General features: G+C 34.4%; 1 protein-coding gene across 21 annotated transcripts in view; it reads left to right on the forward strand.

Annotated features, from left to right (window-relative positions):
- Nucleotides 1–16,431, forward strand: part of MLLT10 (MLLT10 histone lysine methyltransferase DOT1L cofactor) — a 198,267-nt gene that overhangs the window by 108,739 nt on the left and 73,097 nt on the right. The window lies entirely within an intron of this gene.

Here is a 16,431-nt window from a genome sequence, read left to right on the forward strand (position 1 = left end):
AACTTCCAATCTGTTTCCTTTTTTATATAGTACAAGGTTATACTACTACTCAGGAAAGATAAGGGGAAAAAGTCTTAGCTATTGACCTTTAAAAAAAAAAGTTTTTATTTTATTTTTTAAATACCATTGACATCTTTTGTCCTTGCAGTATTTTTAGGAAAGGGTAAATGAAGACCTAATTCTAAGTATGTCTTTTAAATTAGCTGTTAAATTTTATACTGTTTTTCTAAGACTTTTTAATGTAGAACAAAATTTTTTCTGTAAAATAGGTTAATTGATATTTTTAAATGTTTAATTAAAAAATTTTTATGTTTCTTTAAAGATTAACTTTTAAAGAAATCATTAGGACTTTTAAGTTATAATTAAACCCAGGTATAGATTTATTCTCTATTTTTACTGTCTTTATTCTTTGCCTGTATTATTCAGCAACACAACATGTTTGAATGCTAACCCTTAAAAATGTTTTTAGTAAACTTAATTTTTAAGGAAATACACACACGTACATGCAATAAATAATCTTATGACAATAAAGGTATTTAAAAGTTGATTGTGTCAAATACGTTAGACTTTTTGTTAAACTTTATTGAGGTAAAGTTGACATTTGCATAAATTTAAAGTGCATTTTTGATGAAAAACCATCACTACAATCACTAGGTAAACTTTCTTTGTGATTCAGTATAATCCCCTTCTCCTTGTCTTCTGACCCCTGTGCCTGCCCAGGCAACTGCTGTTCTGCTTTTCGTCACTGTAAATTAGTTTGAATTTTCTAGAATGTTAAAAGTGGAAATATGCAGCTTAATTATTTTGATATTCATCCATGTTATATATCAACAGTTCATTCTTTTTTATTGCTGACTACGATTGTATGGACATACCATAATTTATTTATTCATTCAACAATTGATGGACATTCAGGTTTCTGGTTTGGGGCTAATGTAAATAAAACTCCTAGAACATTGTACAAGTCTTTGTATGGACATACACTTTTATTTCTCTTGCATAAATACTAAGGAGTGGAATAGCTGGGTCACATGGTAGGTGTATCCTTAATTTTTTAAGACTGTCAAACTATTTCCAAAGTGGTTGTGCCATTTAACAATTGCACCAGCAGTGTACAAGAGTTCCTGTTCCTCTACATTCTTTGCAAGACTAGGTATGGTCAATTGTTATTATTTTAGGCCTACTGGGTATGTAGTTGGTTTCTCATTGTGGTTCTAATTTACATTTTCCTAATGACAAAATTATGTTGAACATCTTTCCATTTGTGTATTTGCTGTATCTTTTTTCTTTTTCTTTAGTGAAGCATCTGTTTTCAGATCTATCCACCAACTGCCTTTTTTTATTGGCTTGTTTGTTTTCTTATTACTGAGTTTTGTGAGACATTATATCTTCTGGATGCAAGTCCTTTAACAGATACATTATTTGTAGATATTTTTCCTACTCATTCATTGGTTTGAGCAAACATTCTTAATTATGTTTAGTATATAATTTTTAAAATGTTTCCTTCTAGAAGTTTATATTTTTGTGTTTTACATTTAAAGCTATGATCCATTTTACGTTAATTTTTGCATCTGATGTAAGTTATGCATCAAAGTCCACTTATTTGAGTATAGATACCCAGTTTTTCCAGAGCCATTTGTGGTAAGACCAGACTGTTCTTTCTCTGCAGAATTGCCTGTACCTGCATTTATTGAAAACAAGTTGACCATATTTGTATGGGGTCTATTTATGGACTCCCTTCTGTTCCATTGATCTGTTGGTCTGCCCTTACATTAATATCACACTATCTTGATTACTGTAGCTTTGTAATAATAGCCTTTTAGATCAGGCAGTGTCCATCTCCAACTTTGTTTTTCTCTTTCAAATTCATTTTGGTTTATTCTGGGTTTTTTGCGTTTTATAAAAATTTTAGAATCAGATTCTCAAGTTGTAGAAATAAGATTGCTAATATTTTGATTTGAACTGCATTTATTCTACAGACCATTTTGAGGGAGGTTGATATCTTAATAAGTAACATCAGTCTTCTGATCCGTAAATACAGTTTGTCATTATCTCAGCAATGAGTGTGCAGGTTTTGTCTTGTTTGCAGCTTATCTTTTAAGTATTTGTTGTTATACTATTTTTTTCAAGTGCTGTATTCTGATTGTTCCTTGCTAGTATATAGAAATATGTTTTTGTGGCTTTGTGTGTTTATCTGGTACCCTTTAACCTTAGTGAACATTACTTACTATTTCCAGTAGCTTATTCCATAGGATTTTCTTCATAGATAATCATGCCAACTGTGAATACGACAGTTTTACGTCATCCTTTCCAATCTGGATGCCGTTTGTTTCTTACTGTACCCGCTAGCACCCCGGGCTCAGTGTTGAATGAATGTGGTGAGAATGAGCATCTTTGCTTTGTTCTTGAACTTTGGGGTTATTATGTATTTAATTTTTTAATATTACATATGATGTTGAGAAGTTTCCTTCTACTCCTGAGAGTTTTTATTAGCCATGGATATTAGAGTTTGTCAAATAATTTTTCTATACATTTTTAATAGACACCGATATGATTTTTTGCCTTTTTAAAATCTGTTAATATGATGAAGTACGTTGGTTGATTTTCCAGTTGTTAAGCCAGACTTGCATTTCTGGGATAAATCCTATTTGACATTGGTGCATTGCCATTTTTATATATTGTTGAATTGCACTTTTTGAAATTGCAAAGCAATTTTTGCATCTATATTTATAAGGAATATTGGCTTATAGTTTTCCTTTCTTAAAATGTCTTTGGTTTTGGTATCAAAAGTAATGCTGGCCTCACAGAATGAGCTTCAAGTATTCACTCTTACTCACTTTTTTGTAAGAATTTGTCTAAATTTGATATTAATGTTTGATAGAATTCACTTCTAAAGCCATCTGGGTCTAGGTTTTTTTTTTTTTTTTTTTTTTTTTTTTTTTTATGGGAAGGTTTTTAACTATTAATTCCATTTCTTTAATTCGTATAGAGCTGTTCAGGTTTTCATCTATTTGGCAATTTATATCTTTTCTCTTTTTTCCTAATTAGACTGACTGTCTAGAAGTTTAGGAATTTTTTTCAGTCTTCTTAAATTATTAACTTGTCATTTTACTGATTGTTTCTGTTGTTTTTATGTTTTGTGTTTTATTGATTTCTGCTCTGATTTTATTTTGTCCTTTCTACTGCTTACTTTGGGTTTCCCTTACTCTTCTTTTTCTAATTTCTTACGGTACGAGATGAAATTCACTTGAGACCTTTCTTTTTTCTAATATAGGCAGTTTAAAAAACTAATAAATTTTAATTTTTAGAGCAGTTTTGGATCCATAGGGAAATGGAGTGGAAAGTACAAAGACATCCTGTGTATCCCCCATCCTCATACACATGCAGCCTCCCCCACTGTCAGCACCCCACACCAGGTGGGACATTTGTTACAACCTGTGACTCGACACTAACTTCATTGTTGCTCAAAGTCCATATTCTACATTAGGGTTCACTCTTGGTGTTGTCCATTCTATTTTATGGGTTTTGACAAATGTTTAATGACATGTATGCACCACTGTAATAGTCTACAAAACAGTCTCATTACCCTAAAATTTCTATGTTCTGCCATTCATTTCTCCTTCCTCCCAAACCCTGACAACCACTATGTTTTTTTAACTTTTTTCATAGTTTGCCTTTTCCAGAATGTCATAGACCAGTTGAAATCATAATGGATGTAGCCTTTTCAGATTTTTTAGAGCAGTTTTAGTTTCACAACAAAATTGAAAGGAAGGCCCCAAGATTTCCCATATACTCCTTATTTGAGCACACACAGCCTCCCCTGTTACCAACATCCCTCACCAGAGTGGTACATTTGTTACAGTCAACGAACCTACATTGACTAATTCACATTAGGGTTCACTTTTGGTGCTTGTTGTTCTGTGGGTTTGGACAAATGTACAATGACAAGTATCCACCAGTAAAGTATCATACAGAATAGTTTTACTGCCCTAAAAATCCTCTGTTTTCCAACTGTTCATGCTTTAATCTTCCCATCTTCTGGCAACCACTGATCTTTTTACTGCCTCCATAGTTTTGCCTTTTCCAGAATGTCATATATTTGGAATCATATAGTATGTAGCTTTTTCAGACTAGCTTTTTTTCATTTAGTAATGTGCATTTAAGATTCCTCCAAGTTTTTTCAAGGCTTGATAGCTGATTTCTTTCTAGAACTGAATTGTATTACATTGTTTGTATGTACTACAGTTTATCCATTCACCTATAGAAGTCCATCTTTGTTGCTTCCAAGTTTTGGCACTTATCAGTAAAGATGCTATAAACATTTGTGTGCAGGTTTTTGTATAGACATCATTTTTCAACTCCTTTGGGTAAATATCACGGAGTGTAATTGCTGGATCATATGGTATGTTTAGTTTTGTTAGAAATTGCTAAACTGTCTTCCAAAACGACTGAATCACTTTGCATTCCACCAGAAATAGGTGAGAGTTCCTTTTTCTCTACATCCTCACCAGCATTTGATGTCAGCAATATTTGGATGTTGGCCGTACTCATAGTGTAGTGCTATCTGCCCCATGGTTTATATTTGCATTTCTCTGCTGACACAGGTTGTGGAGCATCTTTTCTGCTTGTTTGCCATCTGTGTATTTCTCTGGTGAGGTAGCTGTTGAAGTTTTTGGCCCTTTTAAAAATCAGGTTTATTTTCTTACTGTTGGCTTTTAAGAGTTTTTAATATATTTTCAATAACGTTTTTTAAAAAGATTTTATTGGGGAAGGGGAACAGGACTTTATTGGGGAACAGTGTATACTTCCAGGATTTTTTCCAAGTCAAATTGTTGTCCTTTCAGTCTTAGTTATAGAGGGCGCAGCTCAGCTCCAGGTCCAGTTGCCGTTTTCTAGTTACAGGGGGCGCAGCCCACCATCCCTTGGCAGGAGTCGAACCGGCAACCTTGTGGTTGAGAGGACGTGCTCCAACCAACTGAGCCATCTGGGACCTCAGCAGTAGCTCTGCTCAAGGTGCTGTGTTCAATCTTAGTTGCAGGGGGCGGAGCCCAGCATCCCTTGCGGGAGTCGAACTGGCAACCATGTGGTTGAGAGCCTGTGCTCCAAACAACTCAATAACTTTATCAGATTTGTCTTGCAAAGATTTTCTCCCCCTCTGTGGCTTATTTTTTGCATTGTCTTGACAGTATCTTTCTCAGAGCAGAAGTTTTTAATTTTAATGAAGCCCAATTCTTTCTTTTAGGGATTATGCTTTTGGTATTGTATATCTAAAAAGTCATCGCTAAACCCAAGGTTATTCTGTTTTCTCCTTTGTTATCATTTAGGAGATTTATGTTTTACATTTAGGTTTTTGGCTTGATTTTGGTGAAGGATGTAAGTTCTGTGTCTGGGTTCATGTTTTTGCCTGTGTTCATCCAGTTCTAGCACCATTTGTTGAAAAGCATGTCTTTGCTTTATTGTGTTGCTTTTATACCTTTGTCAAAGATCAGTTGACTATATTTATGTGGATATATTTCTGGGCTCTCTGTTGTATTCTTTTGCCAATACTACACTGTCTGATTACTGTAGCTTTATAGTGAATCTGATGCTGAGTAAAGTCAGTACTCCAACTTTATTCTTGTACTTCAGCATTTCGTTAGCTATTCTGGGTCTTTTGTCTCTTCATATATACTTAAGAAATGAGTTTGTCTATATCCACAAAATAATTTGCTGGAATTTTGATTGAGATTGTATTCAATCTGTAGATGAAGTTGGGAGGAACGGACTTCTTGATGACATTAAGCCTTTCCTATCTGTGAAGTTGGAATCTCTCTCCATTTATTTAGTTCTTTGATTTTTATTCATTAGAGTTTTGTTATTTTCCTCAGATAGACGTCCATATTTGTTGTCACACAACAGCCAACAGACTTTCCCCCCATGTCTTTCCTTGAGGAAAGAAAAGTCTGTGAGACTGTGCCTTTTTGGGACGTTGCTTATCTCAATGTTTTACACCTCATGTCACTCTGTCTGGTCCCCAAAAGATGGTTTGCAGCCAATGACGAGTAAGATTCCCCACTGTGGGAACAACCCAAGCCAGGCGGAACCGAGTGGGGACCCTCAATGAGCTGCCTTAGAAGATCCGGGAAGGAGCCTTGCCTCCCCTTCCCCCCTGCCTGGGAAAAGCCATTGTTGACTCTGGCTTTCCTCTCTCACCTGATTGTGAGAGAAGTCACGAGGGCAATAAAGATCAGCTCTCTCCACTTACCTCAAGGGAACTGTTACAACATGAGAGACTTGCCCCCCAGGGAGGTGCATACCTCGCCTAAGTCATCACAAGACTTTCTGCTCCGGCTGCTTGGGGACAAAGATAATTGGTTTGATTCACTTTTGTGAAAAGGTGTATGAGATTCACAGACCGTTGAATAGATAATGCTACTTCCTTGTGTGAATATCAATAAAAGCCACCAGTTGGCCCGATTCGGGGCTCCAGTCTCTGTTCAGGCTGCGAGACCCCCTGGCCTTCTGAGATTTAAATGCATTAAGTCTCTGCTTCTTTCTTTCTTAAAACTTAACCCAAAGCCGCCCCTTCTCGTTCTCTCAGTGCCCGTGTTGCGCTGGACACAACACATATTCTGTTGGATTTAAACCTAACTAATTTTTTGGGGTGCTATTGTAAATGGTATTGTGTTTTTAATTTCAAATTTCTGCAACTTTGCTGTAATTGCTATTATTTGTTCTTGGAGTTTTTTTTAAATTATTTTTTGGATTTTCTGCATAGGCAATCGTGTCATCTGTGGAAAAAGACTGTTTAATTTCTTCCTTTCCAAACGGTGTACATTTTTATATCCTTGTTTTATTATATAAGCTGGGACTTCCAATATGATGTTGAAAAGGAGTGGTGAGAGAGAAGAGACATTCTTGCCTTATTCCTGATATTAGTGGGAAAACTTCTAATTTCTCTCCATTAAGTATGATGTTAGCTATAAATTTTTTGTACATATTGTCAGCCAGCCTTCTGTAACCATGGGTTCTGCATCTGCAGATTGATCCATCAATGGATCAAAAATATTTTGTAAAAAAGTTATGTTGTTGATGATAAGTATTATGTAGTTAGGCCTATGATGGTTGAGTCTGTACTCAACATGATACAGATTTTTTTCCTTGTCATTATTCCTTGAACAATATAGTATAACAACTATTTATGTAGCATTTACGTTGTATTAAGTATTATAAGTAATCTAGAGTTGATTTTAAGGTATTTGGGAGGATGTGCATAGATGATCTGCAAATACTATGACATTTTATATAACAGACTTGAGCACCCATGGATTTTGGTACCTTCCGGGGTCCTCAGCCAATCCCCTGTGGAGACCGGGGATGATTGTATTCTCCCCCCCCCCCATCAATATATACTTTACTATTAATTTTAAACTAAAATTTGCTAGGGAATCATGAAATGTAAATGCCAATATCACAGTAATCAAGAGGAAAGTGAAAAGTATGAAAATGAAAAAGCAAGGGGATGCTTACTCTTGTGTTTCTGCTTTGTGTTTGCTTCTACAACTAAGGTTGGATAAGTTGTCCTATAATAAAGTGTTTTTCTCTTATTGGGGATGATGAAACCAACTGTATTCTTTTTTAACTTGAAGAAGTTCCCCCTTTATTCCACAATAAACTGAGAGTTTTTATAGTGCATGAGTGTTGGACTTTGTCAAATGCTTTTTCTGCATCTATTCATATAATACTTGATTTTTCTTTTTTACCTTGTTAATGTGATGAATTACATTAATTGAGTTTTGAATATTGACCCAGCCTTGCATTCCTGGGGTAAATCTCATTTGATATAATTCTTTTTATATTGTTGGATTTAACTTGCTAATATTTTGTAGAGGATTTTTGCATCTATTTCATGAGAGAGATTGTCCTGCAGGTTTCTTTTTTTTCTTCTAATGTCTTTCTTTTAGTATTAGATTAATGCTGGCCTTATAGAATGAGTTAGAAAATATTCCTTCTGTTTATATCCTCTGAAAAAGATTGTAGAGAATTGGTGTGATTTCTTTCTTAAATGTTTGATAGAATTCACCAGTGAACCTATCTGGGTTTGATGCTTTTATGTTTTGGGGTTTACAATTATTGCTTCAATTTCTTTAGCAGATGCAGGCCTATTCAGATTGTCTATTTCTTGTGTGAATTTTGGCAGTTTGTGTCTTTCAGGGAATTGGTACATTTCATCTAGGTTTCAAATTTGTGGGCATAGAATTGTTCATAATATTCCTTGGTTATCCTTGTAATATCCATGAGATCTGTAGATATGTTCCCTCTTTCATTTCTGATATCAGTAATTTGTGTCTTCTCTTTTATTCTTAGTTGTCCTGGCTAGAGGTTTATCAATTTTATTTGTCTTTTCAAAGAACCAGCTTTTGGTTCTGTTTAATTTTTTTTTTCTATTGATTTCGTGTTTTCACTTGATTTCTGCTTTAATTTTTATTATTTTTTTCTGATTATTTTGATTTAATTTGTTTTTAGTTTCTGGTTTCCTAAAGAGGAAGCTTAGATTATTGATTTAAGGTTTTTCTTTTTTTGTTTTATGCATTCAATGCTACACATTTCCCTCTAAGTACCGCTTTTGCTGCATCCCACAGATTTTGATAAGTAATATTTTCGTTGTCATTTAGTTAATAATATTTTATAGTTTTTCTTGAGCTTTCTTCTTTGACCCATGTGTAATGGAAAAGTGTTTTGCTCAATCTCCAGGCATTCAGGGATTTTCTAGCTATCTTTCTGTTAATTGATTTCTAGTTTAATTCTATTGTGGCCTAAGAGCAGACATTATATATTTTCATTCTTTAAAATTTGTTGAGGTGTGTTTTATGGCTCAAAATGTGGTCTGTCTTGGTCAGTGTTCCATGTGAGTCTTAGAACAATGTATATTCTACTGTTACTGGTTAAAGTAGTGTATAGACACCAATTATATCCATTTGATTTGTAGTGCTGTTTAGTTCAAGTACATCCGTATTGATTTCCTGCTTGCTGGGTCTGTCCATTTTTTTGATAGAGGAGTATTAAAATCTCCAACTATAGGAATGGATTCATCTACTTCTCTTTGTAATTCTATCAGTTTTGTCTCATGTATTTTGATGCTCTATTCTTAAGGATTGTTGTGTCTTCTTGCAGTATTGACAACCTTTTTAATTATATACTGCTACTCTTATCCCTGGTAACTTTCCTTGCTCTGAAATTTTCTTTGTCCGAAATTAATGTAACGGTTCTTTTTGTTTTGGTTAGTGCTATCATGGTATATCTTTTCCCATCCACTGATTTTTAATCAATATGTGTCTTTATATTTCATGTGGGTTTAAGACAACCTATAGTTGAGTCTTGGTTTTTGATCCCCTCTGAAATTTGTCTTTCAATGGGTATGTTTAGACAGTTGATACAGTTGAGTTTAAAATATGCCAAATTTGTTACTGTTTACTATTTGTCCCCCTTAGCCCTTACTCTTTATTTCTGTTTTTGTCTTTCACATGTTTGCTACCTTTTGTATTTTTAATTGAGCATTTTATATAATTCCATTTTTTCTCATTTCTTACATATCAATTATACTGTTTTTCTTCATGGTTGCCCTTGTGTTTTCAATATGTATTTACAGCTAATTCAAGTCTACTTTCAAATAACATTATACCACTTCACAGTACTACAAGTTCCTTTTAATACAAAATTATTCCTAATTCCTACCTTCCATCCTTTCTGTCAATGCTATTAGTCATTTCACTGTGAACTTCCCAAGTGATGTAAGCATGCATAAGCATATGTATGCATAAGACTAATCAAATACATTGTTACCATTGTCATTTTGAATAGTTAAAGAAAAAGAGAAGTCAGTTTTTACTTTACTTTCATTGATTAATTCTCTGATACTTTTCATTTTTTATGTAAATCCATGTTTCTGACCTGTATCATTTTTCTTCTGCCTGAAGAAATTTTCACATTTCTTGCGTGACAGGTCTGCTGGCAGCAAATTCCCTTCATTTTTGCTTCTATGAGAAAGTCTGTCTTTCACTAGTGAAGGACACTTTTGTGGTGTGTAGAATTCTAAGTTGTGTTTTTATTCTCTTGATGCTTTAAAAACATCACTCTCTTCTTGCTTGCATTGTTTCTGAGAAGAAGTCAAATGTAATCCTTATTTTTGCTCCTTTAAGACTTTTTTCCCTTAGGGTTCTTTCAGGATTTTTATTTTCTTTTTTATTTTCTGCAGTTCGAATATGATATGCCCAGGTGTATTTTTTTTTTTTTTTTTTGGCATTTCTCTTTCTTGGCATTTGCAGAGCTTCCTTGATTTGTGGTTTGGTTTCTAACATTAATTTGGGGGGGGAGCTCTTAGTCATTATTGCTTCAAATGTTGCATTTTTCCTTTCTTTCTCTCTCTTTTGCTTCTGGTATTTCCATTACACTTTTGTTAACACCTTTTATAGTTAGTTGACCCCATGGTTCTTGGATATAGTGTTCTGTGTTTTACAGTCTTCTCTTTGCTTTTCATTTTTGGAAGTTTCTATTTTCATATCCTCAAACTCTGAGGAGTTATGCTCTGATAACCAGCAGCCATGCCTGGTCTACTAATGACCACATCAAGGAATTCTTTCTGTTACAGTGTTTTTGGTTTCAAGCATTCCTTTTTGTTTCTTTCTTAGAATTTCCTTCTCTCTGTTTACATTACCCATCTGTTCTTGCATGCTGTCTAGTTTTTACATTAAATCCCTTAGCATATTAATCATAGTTTTAAAAATTCCTGGTCTGATAACTCCAACAATGCTGCCAAAAAATCTGTCTCTGGTTCTGATGTTTGTTCATTCTTCTCAAGCTATACTTACCTCTTAGTGTGCCTCATAATTTTTTGTTGAAAGGAGAATATGATGTACTGGATAAAAGGAACTGTGGGAAGTAGGCCTTTAGTAACGTGCTGGTAAGGCATGGGGAGAGGGGAAGCATTCTGTAGTCCTGTGATGAGTTCTCAGTCTTTTGATTAGCCTGTGCTCCTGGACTGTGAACTTCCCAAGTGATTCTCACCCCATCCCCCACTCCCTTGGTGGGATAGGATGCTGCTGGGAGGGTGGGAGTGGAGTTGGGTATATCCCTTACCTACCAACTTTAGGCTCTGCTATAACCCTAGCAGGTTATACTTTGGTAAAATAGTTTTTCCTGTGAGCAGGGCTTGTTAAGAACTGAATACTTTGGCATATTTTAGAATTGTTCCTTTCTCCCTTCCCTGTTGGAAACATGGGTGTACTTTGTCTTCTGATACTCACTGTGAAGACCTGGTAGAGCTCCTGGAGGTAAAACTCAAAAAAGTTTGAGGGCTCTCCTATGACTGGGTCCTTCTGGCATTTTTCTCTCTCAGACTTGTTCACACTGAGCCTTCAGCAATTTGTCAATTATTCTTGAGGTTTTGCTACTCTGATACTGGTTCCCATAGAGATTTCTGCTGGGATACATTGTGATTTTCTATATCCATCTCCCTGTTTCTCCAGTTTTTGGGCAGATCTCACTGCTTTGGTGGATCTAAGAAGAGCTGTTGATTTTTCAGTTTGTTCAGCCTTTTACTTAGTAGAACAGAATTAAGACTTCTAAGTTCCTCATGTCCTGAACCATAATCCAGAAGTGCTGATATGGGCATTTAATGCTATAAACTTTGTTCTAAGCACCACTTACGAGTTTTTGTTGTATTTTAATTTTTACTTAGTTGAACAATACCTTGTGATTTTCTCTGACCCATGGATTGCTTAGAAGTGTGTTGCTTACTTTTCAAATACCAGGGGATTTTTCACATACCTTCTTGTTATGGTTTCTAATTTAATATCTTTGTGTTATATAATTTCTTTAAAATTTTCTGAGATTAAAAAAATGACACAATATGGATTATATTGTTTAATGTTCTGTGTTCTTTTCAAAAGAATGTACTCTTTCTGCTCTTGTGTGAAATTGCTCAATAACTGTCAGGTCAAGTTGATTGCCATTCTAAAGTTTTCTATATCCTTACTGATTTTGTTTTGTCTACTTGTTCAGTCACTTATTGAGAAGAGGTTATGGACCTCTCTTACTGTAATTATGGATTTTGTTATTTCACCATTTTTTCTGTCAGTTTTTGCTTCATTTATTTTGAAGGTCTCTTACTAGGCACAGAAACATTTAGGATTTTTATATCCTCTTGATGGATAGACCTCTTTATCTTGGTAATATTCCTTGTCTGAAATCTACTTTGTCTGATATTAACATTGTGAATTCAGCTTTCTTTTGATTATTGTTAGAGTTATATTTCTTTCCCATGCTTTTACTTTTAATATCTTTGTGTCTTTTATTTAAAATGGGTTTCTTTTAGGCTCCATATTCTTGAGTTTCTTTTTTCAGTGTTACAATCTCTGCCTTACCATGGGTTATTTAAGTAATTTACATATAATGTGACTATTGATATAATTGTATTTAAATTTATCATTTGCTAATTCGTTTTTTGCCCGTTTTCTCATCTCCTTTTTTTCTTTTATTCATTGAATATTTTCTGTGATTCCATTTTGGCTGATCAGCAGTAAGTCTTTGTATTATTTTATTGGATACTTTAGGGTTTATAGTATACATCTTTAATTTGTCGGTCTGTCTTCAAGTGATACTATACCATTTCAGATATTGTATAAGAACCTTGTAGCTATATACTTCCATTCCTACCCTTTTGGCTTTTGTGTTTTGTCATATTTTAAACTTTTTGCATATTTTATAAACCTCAATTAATGACTATTTTTGCTCTAAACCATGAATTATCTTATTCGATAATCATTGATAAAGGGATTTAAATAATTAAAATGTTATTATATTTACCTCTGTAATTACTGTTTTTTGTGCTCTTAATTACTTTGGGTAGATCCACATTTTCTTTGTTGTCTTTAGCATTTATTGTGTTGATCTGCTGGTGGTTAGTTCTTTCAGCTTTTTTATCTGAAAAGCAATTATTTTGCTTTTGTTTTTGAAAGATATTTTAGCTCACTATAGAATTCTAGGTTAATAGTTTATTTCTTTTAGTACTTGAAAGATTTTACTCTTCTGTTTTATAGCTTGCATAGTTTTCGTGAGAAATCGGTTTTGATCCTTATCTTTGTTTCTTAACACATAAGGAATCTCTTCTTAAAATTTTAACCCTCTGGCGGCTTTTATCATTTTCTCTTTATTGTTGGCTTTTAGTGATAAGCAGTTTGATTATGATGTGTATTCATGGAGTTTTCCTCGTGTTTCTTGTGCTTGGGTATTAGTTGATCTGTATGTTTATAGTTTTCATCAAATTTTGTAATGTTTCTACTATTACTTCTTTTAAGGATATTTCCCCCCTCTCACTCTTCTTTTGGGTACTCCAATAACATGTCACTTAGGCTACTTAGCGTTGTCCCACAGCTCACTGGACCGTACCTCCCCCACCCCCTTCTTAAAAGTCTTTCTGTGCTTCATGTTTGATAGTTTCTGTGCTATGTTCTTAGAATTGGACTAGTGAAAAACTGGTGGCTTTTATGAGACATTTGAATAGTACGTCATGAAAACATTTTTTAGCCAGCATTATTATGTTTCATCATGTTGTTGGAAGGCACAGCTGTTGATTATTTCTCCTCCCTCTGCCTCCTTCTCCCAAATGTGGATTACAGAGCCTTGAAGAATACTGTAAGGACTTTAAAAAAAATAATAACTGCTAAGTCTTTGGTTACCTATTATATTATAGAGTGATTGTTGAATTCTGAGTCTAATTAAAAATTTTCATTTGAAGCAGGAAATATTTTTTGTTCTTAATTAATAGTAAAATGGCATTTTATCTTACCTGAGGACTAATAATTGTAGTTAGCTACAAAACGAGAATCATACATATTCCAAATGTCTATTTTAAAGGATTCATTAAGTTGCCTGTAAATCACAACATAGACCAAAGTAGTTATGTACTTCTTTAGAGACTCTCAATATGGCCAAATACCCACCCAGTTTTATCTCTAGTGGAGGGTGGGGGAAAGCTATGTTTTATTTAGTTGAATGTCAGTTGATATAGTTAGTTTGCATCTTATGGGTCAATTTACATGAAAAATACGTATTTTTAAGCACTACAATCGTTTTCAGAGCAGTGAGAATCTCATACTTTGAGTTATGTAGGTTGTGAATCTGAGGAAACAACATATTTGCGATGTTAGGCTTACTCATTTTGTGTCTTTCAGCCTTTTCCTACTACCTTCTCCTTTTACTTCTTTCTACATCATCTTGATCTTGAGTTGACTGTAGATTTATAATGGAATTCTACAGTGCCATTTTATTTAAAAGCACATTATGGAGCAAATACTCTTTTTTTTTAATTTATTTTAAACTTTATTAGTTTCAGGTGTATGGAACAAATAGTTAAGTTACAAACATGGAGTGAAGGTATAGGTTTTTCTTTGAGTTAAATGTATATGACCTTTTCTCTCCCTTTTCATTAAGTATACTTTTATCAAACTGTTAAAATCTTTAGCTAAAGTTTTTTTTTAAGACATCTATGATATTTTTGAAACTTAGAAGTTGCCAAAGTTTTTAAAAAATAAAATGTTATGTCATAAGGTATATAAGAGCCTAATCACTGTGTTGTACATTTGAAGCTAATATAATGTATGTCAAATGTAATTGAAAACACGTGTGTTTTTGTTTTTTTTAAGATTTTATTGGGGAACAGTGTGTACGGGGAACAGTGTGTACTTCCGGGACTTTTCCAAGTCAAGTTGTTGTCCTTTCAATCTTAATTGTGGAGGGTGCAGCTCAGCTCCATGTCCAGTTGCTGTTGTTAGTTGCAGGGGGCGCAGTCCACCATCCTTGCAGGAGTCGAACCGCCAACCTTGTGGTTGATAGCCCGCGCTCCAACCAACTGAGCCATCTGGCACTGCACCATGTGGGAATCGCACCAGCAGCCTTCGGCGTTAGGAGCACATAGCTCCAACCGCCTGAGCCACTGGGCTGGCCTGAAAATAAGTTTTTAAAAATGTTACAATTTTATTTAATAAGACTTGTCACTGGAATTTGTTTAATTTTCATTCATTGCTTTCTTTGTAATACCTTGTCACATAGATGTCGTGTTTTCATTAGATTTATGGACATATTTATACTTCAGGGGTGAGCAAAGATGTGCTATTAAATGAATGGGAAAATTGACTAATTTAGATTGCTATGTGGAAGCAAAGAGTATATTTCTGTGTTGGTACCCCACCCAGTTTTCTCTCCTTTCCTTATTTGATACATGGATAAAGCTCTGCACATGAATGAAGAACACCACAGTGTTTTTGTTAGATAACTTTTAAACTTCACTAGGATTAGATGTGGGATGGAGAAACACCGGATCAGCTCGAATTATTGGGGAAAATATTTGAAAAGTGAAGTAGATGGTTTCCAAAGTGGCCTGCACAGCATGGAAAAGCTTCATATTTCTGAAATAATCCATGAAGTTTAATCTGCTTAAATATGATTGATTTGTTAAACGGGAGTGTGTTTTCTCCTGCAGTTTATATTGAAATCTTTGTACTTATTTGTGGGTTATAGTTTGTTAGCATAGTGATTATGGTTTGTTTTTATGAGATAATGTCTCGTATTTGATGTTGAAAATCTGTTGTTTGCAGTGAGATGATGTGGGATGGGCGCAGCACCAGGGAAATAGCAGAAAAGTAGTAGTAAAAGTATTTGGTTTTCAAAACATTTTTGAAGTCTTATTCTTCTTTTTGAATGATTTTTGCTAATAATGCCAACTATTTTGAAACCTGATTTTATTGTCACTTTCTCAGTTTTTTCAAATGTATCTGATGGTTTGTATGGAGTGGTGGGGTTATGTGTGGGAAATTTCAGTTTTCTGTATTTTCAGATTTTTCATTTATATTGTATCAGAGATTTCAGATATATATTATTCAACAGAAATTTAGGGCTGGTTATGTTCCAGATGCTTAGTGAACTTAACAACAGCAACAAAAATCCCTGACCCTTTGAACCTTATAAACCTTTCATTTTGAAGTGTGTTAATTAATAATGTACATTCTGGTATAACACATTTTCCCATTTTCATAGTCATTTAATTTGCCTTATTTGTACACACCTTGTATTAAAATGATTATTAAAAACTGGAAACTAATTGTTTAAACAAATCTTTATCTTGCTCTTTTCCCTAACATATCTAGATCAAAGGGATGATTGAGAACCAATTTTAGGGTATAATATGTCTAATTTTTAAAAATCTTGGGGCGGCCAGATAGCTCAGTTGGTTAAGAGCACAAGCTCTGAACAACAGGGCTGCCGTTTTGATTCCCACATGGGCCAGAGAGCTGTGCCCTCCACAACTACATTGAAGACAACGAGTTGCCGCTGAACTTCTGGAGGGGCGGCCGGATGGCTCAGTTGGTTAGAGCTCGAGCTCTTAACAAGGTTGCC

This window comes from Rhinolophus sinicus, linkage group LG02 (genome assembly GCF_036562045.2).
Source record: "Rhinolophus sinicus isolate RSC01 linkage group LG02, ASM3656204v1, whole genome shotgun sequence".
NCBI classification, from domain to species: domain Eukaryota; kingdom Metazoa; phylum Chordata; class Mammalia; order Chiroptera; family Rhinolophidae; genus Rhinolophus; species Rhinolophus sinicus.